The following is a 13,524-nucleotide window of genomic DNA, read 5'->3' as shown; positions in this document are numbered from 1 at the left end:
GACCTGGTCTGGGCAGGTTGTATGTAGTTGTATGTAGGTTGTCTGTCGGTGGTATGTAGGCTGTACTTGAGGAAAAAACTTGTCTAGTTGGTTGTATGTATGCTGGTCTTAACCTGTCTGGGCAGGCGGTATGTAGTTGTCTGTAGGCTGTCCCTTACCTGGTCTGGGCAGGAGGTTGTATGTAGGTTGTCTGTCGGATTGATTATGTAGGTGTGTATGTCGGTTTATTCTGTCGGCTGATGTAGGTGTCCTGTCAGGTTGTCTGTCGGCTGTCTTCCCTGGTCTGGGCCGGTTGTCTGTAGGTTGTTCATGTCGGGCTGTCTTACCTGTTGGCACGGTTGGAATGTCGTTTCTGTCGGATTGTCTGTCGGCTAGTCTTACCTGATCTGGGCCGGGTTGTCTGTAGGTGTCTAACCTGGTCGGGCGTGTAGGTAAGCTGTTTCTACACTGGTCTGGGCACGGTTGTATGTGGTTTGTATGTGGTTGTCGTGGCTTCTTCCTGGTTCTGGGCAAACGGTTGTCTGTCGGTGTCGGTACGTTGTTTGTAGGGCTGTCTTCCCTGGTCGGGCCGGTTATGTCTGTGGTTATATGTAACGGTTGTCTGCTCGGCTGTCTTACCTGGTCTGGGCAGGTTGTATGTAAGGTTGTATGTAGGTTGTATTAGTGCTGTCTGTACCTGGTCTGGGCAGGTTGTCTGTGTTGATCTCTGGAACAGGAAACATCAGCGGCCGTGTCGTCCAGCAGAGTGCGACATTGTTCCGTCCTGAGGGACGACTCCACACGGATGTGAGTCATGTTTACAGTAACAGGTATGGGCTGTGTTGCGTCATCGTGAGGCGAACGTTAACGAACGTTTAAAAATAAAACGGAGTCTAGACGTCACTTCCTGTGTCACGGATTTAAACTAAACATGATAAATTAAATAATTCAGGGACCTGAGGGCGCGGAAAATGTGGCGGTCACAACTATGTGACGTAGAATTACGTTCAAAGGTTTTTTGTTAGCTGCTCCGTATTTAGCTCCGTTAGCCTCGTAGCTCCGTTAGCTCCCGGTAGCTCCTAGCTCCGGTTAGCTCCGGTAGGCTCCGGGAGCTCCGGGTAGCTCCGGTAGCTCCGGTAGCTCCGTTAGCTCCGTAGCTCCGTTAGCTCCGGTAGCTCTCCGGTTTAACCTCCGCAGCTAAATACTTATCTTAGCTAATTATGTTAATGGAAGTAGTGACGTGTGTTGATACCTGACACTCTTCAAACACACCTTTAAACGTTTCTTACCTTTAAATCACTTCATTAGCTCCGGGCTGGACGGTTGCGACTGAAAACATACAATGGTGCGCTATGATGAAAACACGCATGCGCACTGTGAGTGGACCTGTGGGAAAGGAGTAGTTTTAAAAGCTTCTATTTATTTCTTACACAAAACATGTTTATTGTCTCACTCCAAAGATAAAAGATTCTTAATTATATATATATATATTCCAAAATGTATTTAACTATAAACGTGAAAGAACATAAATATAACATTAGGGAAACATAAATATAACATAAGGAAACATAAATATAATCAGAAGTAATTTATTAATCCCAGCAGGGAAATTGTTTCTATCAATTAGGAAAATAGATTACAGAAACAAATAAACATAAGGAAAACGTAATATAACATCACAGAAACATAATAGAAACATAGAGAAACACAAATATAACATATACAAACAGAAATAATACATAATACAAACTAATATAAAATACAGAACAATAATATACATATAGAAACATAAAATAACATACAGAAACAAAATAGAACATATAGAAAAACATAAATAAAAATACACATAGACACACATGTGAATAACATACAGAAACATATTATAACATATGGAAACATAATATAACATACAGAAACATATTATAACATATAGAAACATAATATAAAACATATAAAACATAAATATAACATATAGAAACATAATATAACATACAGAAACATATTATAACATATGGAAACATAATATAACATACAGAAACATATTATAACATATAGAAACATAATATAAAACATATAAAACATAAATATAACATATAGAAACATAATATAACATACAGAAACATATTATAACATATGGAAACATAATATAACATACAGAAACATATTATAACATATAGAAACATAATATAAAACATATAAAACATAAATATAACATATAGAAACATAATATAACATACAGAAACATATTATAACATATGGAAACATAATATAACATACAGAAACATATTATAACATATAGAAACATAATATAAAACATATAAAACATAAATATAACATATAGAAACATAATATAACATACAGAAACATATTATAACATATGGAAACATAATATAACATACAGAAACATATTATAACATATAGAAACATAATATAAAACATATAAAACATAAATATAACATATAGAAACATAATATAACATACAGAAACATATTATAACATATGGAAACATAATATAACATACAGAAACATATTATAACATATAGAAACATAATATAAAACATATAAAACATAAATATAACATATAGAAACATAATATAACATACAGAAACATATTATAACATATGGAAACATAATATAACATACAGAAACATATTATAACATATAGAAACATAATATAAAACATATAAAACATAAATATAACATATAGAAACATAATATAACATACAGAAACATATTATAACATATGGAAACATAATATAACATACAGAAACATATTATAACATATAGAAACATAATATAAAACATATAAAACATAAATATAACATATAGAAACATAATATAACATACAGAAACATATTATAACATATGGAAACATAATATAACATACAGAAACATATTATAACATATAGAAACATAATATAAAACATATAAAACATAAATATAACATATAGAAACATAATATAACATACAGAAACATATTATAACATATGGAAACATAATATAACATACAGAAACATATTATAACATATAGAAACATAATATAAAACATATAAAACATAAATATAACATATAGAAACATAATATAACATACAGAAACATATTATAACATATGGAAACATAATATAACATACAGAAACATATTATAACATATAGAAACATAATATAAAACATATAAAACATAAATATAACATATAGAAACATAATATAACATACAGAAACATATTATAACATATGGAAACATAATATAACATACAGAAACATATTATAACATATAGAAACATAATATAAAACATATAAAACATAAATATAACATATAGAAACATAATATAACATACAGAAACATATTATAACATATGGAAACATAATATAACATACAGAAACATATTATAACATATAGAAACATAATATAAAACATATAAAACATAAATATAACATATAGAAACATAATATAACATACAGAAACATATTATAACATATGGAAACATAATATAACATACAGAAACATATTATAACATATAGAAACATAATATAAAACATATAAAACATAAATATAACATATAGAAACATAATATAACATACAGAAACATATTATAACATATGGAAACATAATATAACATACAGAAACATATTATAACATATAGAAACATAATATAAAACATATAAAACATAAATATAACATATAGAAACATAATATAACATACAGAAACATATTATAACATATGGAAACATAATATAACATACAGAAACATATTATAACATATAGAAACATAATATAAAACATATAAAACATAAATATAACATATAGAAACATAATATAACATACAGAAACATATTATAACATATGGAAACATAATATAACATACAGAAACATATTATAACATATAGAAACATAATATAAAACATATAAAACATAAATATAACATATAGAAACATAATATAACATACAGAAACATATTATAACATATGGAAACATAATATAACATACAGAAACATATTATAACATATAGAAACATAATATAAAACATATAAAACATAAATATAACATATAGAAACATAATATAACATACAGAAACATATTATAACATATGGAAACATAATATAACATACAGAAACATATTATAACATATAGAAACATAATATAAAACATATAAAACATAAATATAACATATAGAAACATAATATAACATACAGAAACATATTATAACATATGGAAACATAATATAACATACAGAAACATATTATAACATATAGAAACATAATATAAAACATATAAAACATAAATATAACATATAGAAACATAATATAACATACAGAAACATATTATAACATATGGAAACATAATATAACATACAGAAACATATTATAACATATAGAAACATAATATAAAACATATAGAAACGTCCTACGTCATGTGTCTCACGTGTTCGTCCATCAGCTCTCTCTCAGCTCATTTCCATCATCTTGTTACCGTGACAACCTTTCTGGGAGACGTCAGGCCAATTTGAGTACTGATTCTGACCTGACTTTACATGTTTATGAGCAGTGTGGTGGTCTGATGGTTCGCCGTGATGGTTCTGTGGTACCTTTGACAGACGTGCTGTCAGACGTCTGCCTTTCATGAATCTGAATTGATCTCATTTAGCAGGCCGAGCTGAGCGCCGCGTGGACAGAATGAGTTCAGTCTGCATGTCGGGCTCACCGGGCTGTGACAGTCTCCCATCACTGCTGCCTCTACCAGCCATGACCTTTGACCCCGCCTCATCTCTTCAGGCTGGGACGGTGAGCGTCTGTCAGAGAGTCAGTCTATCGTTGAAATCATCATGCCTGCCGACCTTTTGTTCAACGGGCCATGCCCGCCTCCATGCAACAGCTGTCAAGTCCAGAACCAGACAAGCACGGACCTTCTTCACCTCCACCCGGTTCACATTGTAATATAGGCAGATTTCACCTCCACATGCAGGGTGGAGGAGCAGCAGCTCAGCTCAGAGCAGACAAGTCACACATCGTCTGACAAGATGTGGTGCCTGTCTGTACGCCTATCGTCCACAGCGCAACATCCTGTAATAAATATATATATTTTAAAGACATATTTTAATACATGTGTTTTAATAAACATTTTTTCTCTGCAGCTCTGGCTGAAGTTCAGGCCTGATCCGATCAGTGAGTCTTTCATGTGACACTAGAGGGCAGCTGATGAACACGTGTGAACGTCTCTGCAGGTACACTGATGAACACGCAGCATGATCGACTGTTCATGTATGTGCATTAAGGCGTTACCATGGATACACGTTAACCTGTGACTGGTCGAAATACTACCAGAGTGTACAAATACTCTGTGACAAGTTAAAGTACTGTATCTAATATATAACAAACGTATCAACATCGAAATATACTCACAGTACCAAAAGTAAAAATACTCCACAATATTCTTATTGTTGGTATTATTATTACTATAATATATGTAAAAATAATAATAATGTTCTTGTTGTTGTTGTGGCATTAATGTGTTCATCACTTTGATGTTGCAGCTTTGAAAAATGGAGCTCATGTTAATTAAATAATATAAAACAGTTTTATTGATCATCATGAATTTGTTTTATTTTATTTTATTAATCTGAGTGTAAAATATAGTTATCAGTATGTAAATGTAGTATAAAGTACTGATATGCAGTATGAATACAAATACCTCAGAATTACATTTACGCGATCAGAGTCATTTTTTATTTTATTAAAGTTTTTTAATTTTGTTCTGCAACACGTTCATACTTTACCCATTACTCAAACTGTATTTTAAATCATCATTATCATCACTGACATTTTAATATGAAAGAACATTTTCAGGTTTATTAATTGTTGAACTCGTCAAATGTAAAATGTTCATGAATAAATCTGAGCTGTCAGATAAATGTAGTGAAATAAAATAAAGAAGAAGCTGCAGAAAAATAATGGATAATAAAATAAATAATAAATACTGGAGTACATTTGTGTGACCAAATGAATCATCTGTGTGATTTTAATGTTAATGAGTTTAAAGCTGAATTTTAATGTTAAAATCACAAACTTCACATTTCAGGATCGATTTACACAACAACATGATTTAACGTGTCACGTCTTTGGACTCTGTGTTTTCATGATTTAGACAGCGTAACATTTAATTCACTTTGTTTGTGTCTGCAGTTAACACAATGCCTCATTTACATATAGAAACATAACACTACACAAAATGTCTTTTCTTCATTAATCAAACTGCAGAGGAGATTTTGGATATCCACAACACAGATATCTGCTAACCAGTTAGTGTGTGTGATGTGGCGTGATGTGGCGGCAACAGTCGGTCTGTGGGTACCGTGTTCCTGATCACCCTGCGGAGAACATATTGTCTGCTCAAGGATCTCTGAGCTGCTCATTAATTATGGTGAAGGTGAACTCTGACTCCAAGAGCCGGTTATGAAAATTTCATCAATCTGGTGAGTTGGGTGGAGGCGAGATGGAGGAGGTGGAGGCGGGGTGGAGGAGGTGGAGGCGGGGTGGAGGAGGTGGAGGCGAGGTGGGGCGAGATGGAGGAGGTGGAGGCGAAGGTGGAGGAGTTGGAGGCGGGGCTGTTCGCGGGTTTTCTTTTCTGGGTGGTGGAGGAGGGTGGGGGAGGCGAGGTGGAGGGCGGTGGAGGCGAGGTTGGAGAGATGGAGGAGGTGGAGGCGAGGGGAGGGGAGACCAGCTGCTCCTGTCAGGATGCCCACTTTCTGGTGGATGAGCATGGGGGTAGATCAGAGGGTGGAGGGGTTTGTTTATGTGTGTGTGTTGGTGTGTGTTTGTTTGTTTCTGTGTGTGTGTGAGTTGTGGTTTTGGTTTGTAGTGTGTGTTTGTTTTAGTTTATGATGTTGTGTTTGGTTGTTTAGTATTGGGTGTGTGTTTTTGGGTTTTTGTTTAGTGTGTGTGTATGTGTGGTTGTGTATTGTATGTGTTATGGTGTGTGTGTGTGGTTTGGTTTGTTTACTTGTGTGGTGTTTGTTTGTTTGTGTGGATGTGTGTTTGTGGTGTTTGTTGATTTGTGGTGTGTGTTGGTTGTTGTGGTGGTTTGTTTACTGTGTGGTGTGTGATTTTTCTGTGTATGATGTGGTGATGTTGTTTGTTGTTCGTGTGTGGTTGTTGTTTCTTGTTGGTTTGTTTTGTTTATGTGTGTTTGTTCAGTTTTGTGTGTGTGTTCTTGTGGTGTGTGTGTTTGTTTATGTGTGTGTGTGTGTGGATGTGTGTTTGTTTGTTTGTTTATGTGTGTGTGTGTGTGTGTGTGTGTGTGTGTGTGTGTGTGTGTTTGTGTGTCTTCTGGGGACTTCTTCCGATCATCACAAACGGGCTCTGAGGTTTGTTCGTTAGTTTCACAGATTAACTGTAATTAATTATTATTATTAATAAAATAAATGTTGGTCCGTCTCTAAATACTGTCTGACTTCCTGTCTGTGGCTCTCAGCCCATTGGTTCCTCCTAAAGACTAATTAAGACTAATAAATTCATTATTTATTATTAATCAGATAATTTCTTCTTTTTTATGTTATGTGAGTCAGACAAACGACGACATGTAAATATTATTGTTCTTAATTATGACAAATAAAAACTGAAACGCAAATTCTAAATGACTCTTTAAACATGTAAATATTAATCATACAGACAGCTGTTCATAAATCAGAAAGATTTATTTCATGATGTTTATATTTATATATTTGTTACATTTATATTTTATGTGTTTATAGTTTTTAATGTTTGTTGACTTGTGGAGATTTCAGCTGTTTTTGTGTTTGTTGGGACTTTTTTCAGCGGTGGATGAATCCACGTTTGGTGCAGTGATATAATCAAAATAAGAAGAATGTAAAAAATCAGCTTTCTTTAAATGTATTTGTTTTTGTTTCTGTGTTTAACTATTTGTGTTTTATCATCAAATTAAAAATAAATAATGCAAATATTGATTGATAATTAAAGTAATTATTAATCAGGTTTCATGTTCATGAATAATAATGATTTTTGACCTCCCCGGGATCGGCCCGTGTCCTCCCCCGTCCCCCCTGCAGCGCTACTGACTTCCATATCAGGAGGACATGTGACCTTCTGTGTCCGGGGTCAAGCCCTCCACCACCGGCACTCTGACAGACGTGTAAACAGATGCAGCTGTTGTTCGCCATGACAGGTGATTAGAGTTGGCACCGGTGCCAAAGCAATTAAACCTGAGGGCTGACAGCGCCATTTGGTGGCTGTTCCTTCCACGGCGGTGTAATCAGAGCAGCACGTTTTCAGCGACGAGGCCTCTGAACGTCATTAATGGGAACGGGAACACGGCGGACAGGAAGTGGCTTTATCCCGCGTTGGTTTGATGCAGGGTAATGAGACGGTTACTGTAGATTAACTTCGTGTCCATCAGTGAACAGAGGGACTAACCCGGCTCACTCTGCCCAGAGAGAGGCTGTTTACTGAGGGACAGTTCACCAAGAGTCTGCATGGAGTGAGTGCATCGATCATGTTTGTTTGTGTGTCAAACATACATGTGAACACGTGTGTCTGTGACAGATTCAGGGTGCAAATCCACAGAAACCCTTCAGGACTGAGTGCTCCATCTGACCCGGCTCAGTGTGGGTCACAGAACCAGCTGGTCCGGAGGAACACATGACACCGTTTGTCAGTGCACACTGTTTTTCTTTAATTACACTGCTGAGACTCCGCTAACAACTTTAATCAGCAGAGATTTGACTAACGGACAGACTAATGAGGCTCAGCTCGTCAGCGTGTGACGGACCTGAAGCAGACGGTCCGATCAGGTTTATCTTTATTTAGCTGAGCCATAAACACGGATTAGGAATCAAACCTGTGCACCGCACACAGAGATCTGTCAGCTGTCTTTCAGATAGAAAGAGTCACCAGCACCAGCTCGGCGTCTGTCAGTCAGCCATTTATTTCACCAGCAGCAGCTGATCTCACTGCCTAGTCCAGCAGCAGTCAGCCCAGAACCAGAACCAGAACCGGCAGCAGCTGATATCACTGACTAGTCCAGCAGCAGTCAGCCCAGAACCAGAACCAGACCCAGCAGCAGCTGATATCACTGCCTAGTCCAGCAGCAGTCAGCCCAGAACCAGAACCAGACCCAGCAGCAGCTGATCTCACTGCCTAGTCCAGCAGCAGTCAGCCCAGCTCGGCGTCTGTCTTTCAGCCTTTTATTTCACCAAGCTCTCACCAACCACTAAAAGTCAGTCCCACATTTACTCTTGTCCGGCGGCTTCTTGCTCGCTCACTCTCTCCTTTTCTCTTCTTAGCTTCCTCCGTCAGCGTCCTCTTCACTCTCTTCTCTACCAACAGCTATCAAACTGAGCTAACAGCAGCCGTAGTAGAACAGTGACAGTGTGTATTTAACCCTTTACATGTTCGGTCACAGACTTCTTGTTGGATTTTTAACTTTCCTCCTCAAAACATTTTTCTTGATTCATTTGTGATATATTATTTTTGTGTGCGTATACTCTCATATTTTCTATGTTCAGTATATATTAGGGTTTAATGTCATTGTGACACCTCAGCGTCAACAAGAAATAGAAAAAAAACGAATTTCATATAAAACCTCAAACATGATTTAAATGTCTGTTTGTGACTTTCATACAAAGTTGTTATTATTAATAATTATTAATGCTTGAAAATGAGCACAGACTGGAGGTGTCTGTAGTTCAGTCTGTGAGTCCTTAGAGGTCAAAGGTCACTCTGACTTCATTTAACCCTGTAAAACCCAAATATAGAAAAACACTTGGAGCGCCTGCGAAGTGTAAAAATATATATTGTAGAAATTGCATGGTTGGTGTGTTTGATTGCTTTTGTGGTTTATTGCTGTGTTGGTCTGCATGGTTATTATTTTGTGTGGGTTGACTAAACTATTTTTGTAATGTTTCATTTTACTTTGTCAGACTTGACTCTAACTGGCACCCCAACAATATTCTAGTCGACCCGATACAAAAAGTGGCACCCCAGATATCTGGATTCACTAAAACCCTGGATTTGGACTGCAGTCCAACTCAGCCATCTGCAGAGAAAAGGACCACATATTCCTTAGTAGACATGGATTTATGTGTTACACTGAACCCGGATCAGTCTCAACCTCTCATTCCTCTGCCAGTGGCATCTCAGGGTGAGGTTGGAAATCAGGATGGTTGTTCATCTTTATGGACGACTGAATTAATGTGGACACTGATAAAACAATAAAAGCAACTTTGGAAGAAGAATTTAAAACAATTACAACTTTATTAAAAAATGTCACAGCAACATATGAACAACACTTTCAGTACTTACATGACTCTGGACAAACAATCAGGATTCTCCTGTTCTGTCTGAGGCCAGGGCGAGAAACGTTCTACATAGAACAGGGAGAGACTGGTGGGATGTGCTACGTTTAAACACACATACCTGGTCAGACTTTCAAGAAAAGTTCCGTGCTGCCTTTTGTCAGAAGATTATGAAGATGAACTGGCAGAGAGAGTGAGGACAAGAGTTCAAGGCGAAGGTGAAAGCATTAGAGATTTTGCTTTCAAGTACCGCTCCTTGTGTCAGAGGTGGAAGCCTGGAATTCAGGAAGATGCAGTCTTAAAGCTAATTTTCAGAAAACATCAATCCCCATATGGCAAGCCAGCTCTCAGGCAGAGTAACTACAGTGGATGAATTGGTGAGGCTCGGACAACAACTGGAAAAGAACAAGGCAAGTCAGACTAACTATGAACAACGGCCCAAAAAAAAGTCCCCAGAACCATTCTTCAGTGAACGCCGTGACCCATTCAGCTCAACCACCGTCATGTATCACCTCACATCTCTTTGTTCAGGGCCGGAAAAAAATTCAGCTCCGCCAGAGGAAGCACTGATACTGCCCTCCCACGACAGCTGAAAGTGTCTTTGACTGTAAAGAACTGGACAGGAAAAGCTGTTGTTGATACAGGTTCCACATATACTCTGCTAAATGAACATCGAGTCTCTCCTCCTGAACAGAAAGTGATGAAGGAACTCATCGAGGACATGCTAAAAGATGACGTCATTGAACCTTCTTGTTCTGCATGGGCCTCATCTGTTGTCCTGATTCCCAAAAAAGAAGGGAAACTAAGGTTTTGCGTTGATTACTGAAAAGTAAATGATAACACAGTCACTGATGCTTATCCCATTCCCACAATCCAGGAGATATTGGATAGTTTCTCAGGTGCTGTTGTTTTATATTCACTAGACCTAAATAGTGGCTACTGGCAAGTGGAGATGGATCTAGAGGTGAGGGAAATCACAGCCTTTATATGCCCTCACGGACTGTTCCAATTTAAAGTCATGTCATTTGGACTTAAGAATGCCCCCACTACCTTCCAGAGGCTCATGGAGAATCATCTGTTTTGTCTACTTAGATGACATTACCATCCATACCATAGGATTAGAGTGCCGGGGGTCTCTCTCTCTCTCTCTCTCTCTCTCTCCCTCTGTAAACCTTCATGTCTCATTAATCATGTCACTAACTAAACTTCTTCCCTGGAGTTTCTGTCTCTGTCGTCCAGCAGGTTCTCGTGGATCGTGGCTGCTGCTGTGGTCCTGCATGACGTCCACTACACATATTACTACTGTCATTATTGCTGCCATATCTGCTACTGTAATCATTTTATCATTCATTGTAATTCATTGTCATTTTATCATTCATTGTAATTCATTGTCATTTTATCATTCATTGTAATTCATTGTCATTTTATCAGTCATTGTAATTCATTGTCATTTTATCAGTCATTGTAATTCATTGTCATTTTATCATTCATTGTGATTCATTGTCATTTTATCAGTCATTGTAATTGTACAATATGTTTGTGTTGATTTGTTCTGTACACGTGACATCTATTGCACGTCTGTCCGTCCTGGGAGAGGGATCCCTCCTCTGTGGCTCCAAATCCAATTATGGAACAGAGGAAGCCCTTGCCTTTGCCAGCCGCAGTCTAAACCCTGCAGAGAAAAACTATGCTGCCACTGAGCTAGAATGTTTGGCAGTGGTGTGGGCAGTTGAGAAGTGGAGAACTTACCTGGAAGGTAGACTATTCACAGTGGTTACAGATCATGCCTCTCTTCTATGGGTGTTTAAAACCACTAAACCTAGCACACGATTCACCAGGTGGGCACTCCGGCTTCAAGAATTCACCTTCACTGTTGAATACAGAAAGTGAAAGTGCAACACTGTGTCGGTTGCCCTCTCCTGCGCTCCTACAGACTCCATCCATACAACCGTACCCGTGTATGCTACCATCACATCTGCCCCTCCAAAACCATCAAAAGAGCTTCCTATCTCACCTGAGGCCCTGTGGAAGACACAACAGGAAGATCAAGAATGGCAGGTTCTATATCAAAAAGTAGTAGAAACTGGACAAGTCATTAATCCAAACCCTTCATACATCATCGTGGATGATCTCCTCTACCGTCTCGTCAACCTCCCATACAAAACCATCTACCAACTCAACATACCTCCTAGTTTCCGCTCACAGTTACTGGACTACTTCCACGAAGATCCCCTCTCTGGACATCTGGGCAGGCACAAAACCTACCGAAAACTACAACATCTTGTCTACTGGCCAAAGCTGAGCTGGGATGTCAGAGAACATGTAAAAAAACTGTTACACGTCAACTTTACAAACCAGAAAACAGAAAACTTGCAGGAAAACTCCAACAAACCCAAGCTCACCACCCCTGGTAAATGCTGGGAGTGTATTTCATTGGTCCCTTTACCAAAAGCTCCAAACAGTGTCTAGAACAAAACAAAACATTTATCTCTTTATCTTGTGTTTATTTGATTATTTCTCCTGGTGAAGAAGAAAAAAACACCTTTTTAAAATCTTGAATGAGGAGTTGGATGAAGAGGACTTCCTTGGGTTCGCAGACTCCTCCTGTTCTATCTCTAATGAAAGGATCTGCAGAGAAACCACAAAATTATAGTTCTAACAATACCTCTGACTCAGACAATGACTGACCAACATCCATTAAACAATAACCTAGGATGTGATTCTCTGTAAACACCCACACTGGGAGAACTAATGCTTTGGGAAATGTCCAGTTAGGTCCTTGCTCACATCCAGTGGGGGGGGTGCACATTACTTCTTGGAAGACCAATACACCGTTTGGACTCCCATCACCTGAGGATGGTCTCTGCATGATGCATGTTCAGTATCTCCTTCTTTGGCATCTTGAGAGCTTGGCAGTGCCGCTTGTAGAGGAGCCAGGTGTTGACCACAGTGAGGGTGATGGTGTGCCAGAAGTTGTACATGTATCAAGGCCTGGATTTCAGGGTGAACTTGTGTTTTGCTGTAAATCAGTCCAACAAATTCACACCTCTCATGTATTTGTTGTAGGTACCCACAATGTAAGGCCTTTCAACGTCAATGTAGGTTTTGGTGGCTTTGTCCCAGCGTTGAATCTCCTGCGCAGGTTCTGGTCCAGCGAAGGATGACACAAGTGTGACTGCCCTGTTGTCATACCATTTGACAGCACAGATGTTGTGTTTCCCCTCCATTCTGTAGTCAAAGC

The 13,524-nt window shown here is 37.6% G+C and overlaps 1 long non-coding RNA gene across 22 annotated transcripts in view; it reads left to right on the top strand.

The window, feature by feature from the left end:
• Positions 1–197, top strand: part of LOC113744808 (uncharacterized) — a 1,113-nt gene extending 916 nt beyond the window's left edge. For 17 of the 22 annotated variants that reach the window (XR_003461835.1, XR_003461838.1, XR_003461827.1 and 14 more), the window contains one exon: positions 175–194. This is a non-coding gene — a long non-coding RNA (uncharacterized LOC113744808). Of the gene's footprint in view, positions 1–16; positions 28–174 lie in introns of those variants that run through there. The other 5 variants (XR_003461845.1, XR_003461843.1, XR_003461830.1 and 2 more) reach the window with 3 other exon arrangements.
• The last annotated feature ends 13,327 nt before the right edge of the window (positions 198–13,524 follow it).

The sequence above is a fragment of the Larimichthys crocea genome, unplaced genomic scaffold, assembly GCF_000972845.2.
Source record: "Larimichthys crocea isolate SSNF unplaced genomic scaffold, L_crocea_2.0 scaffold214, whole genome shotgun sequence".
Lineage (NCBI taxonomy): Eukaryota > Metazoa > Chordata > Actinopteri > Sciaenidae > Larimichthys > Larimichthys crocea.
Note: the sequence above shows the minus strand (reverse complement) of the source record. Positions and strands in the feature narration are given on the sequence as shown.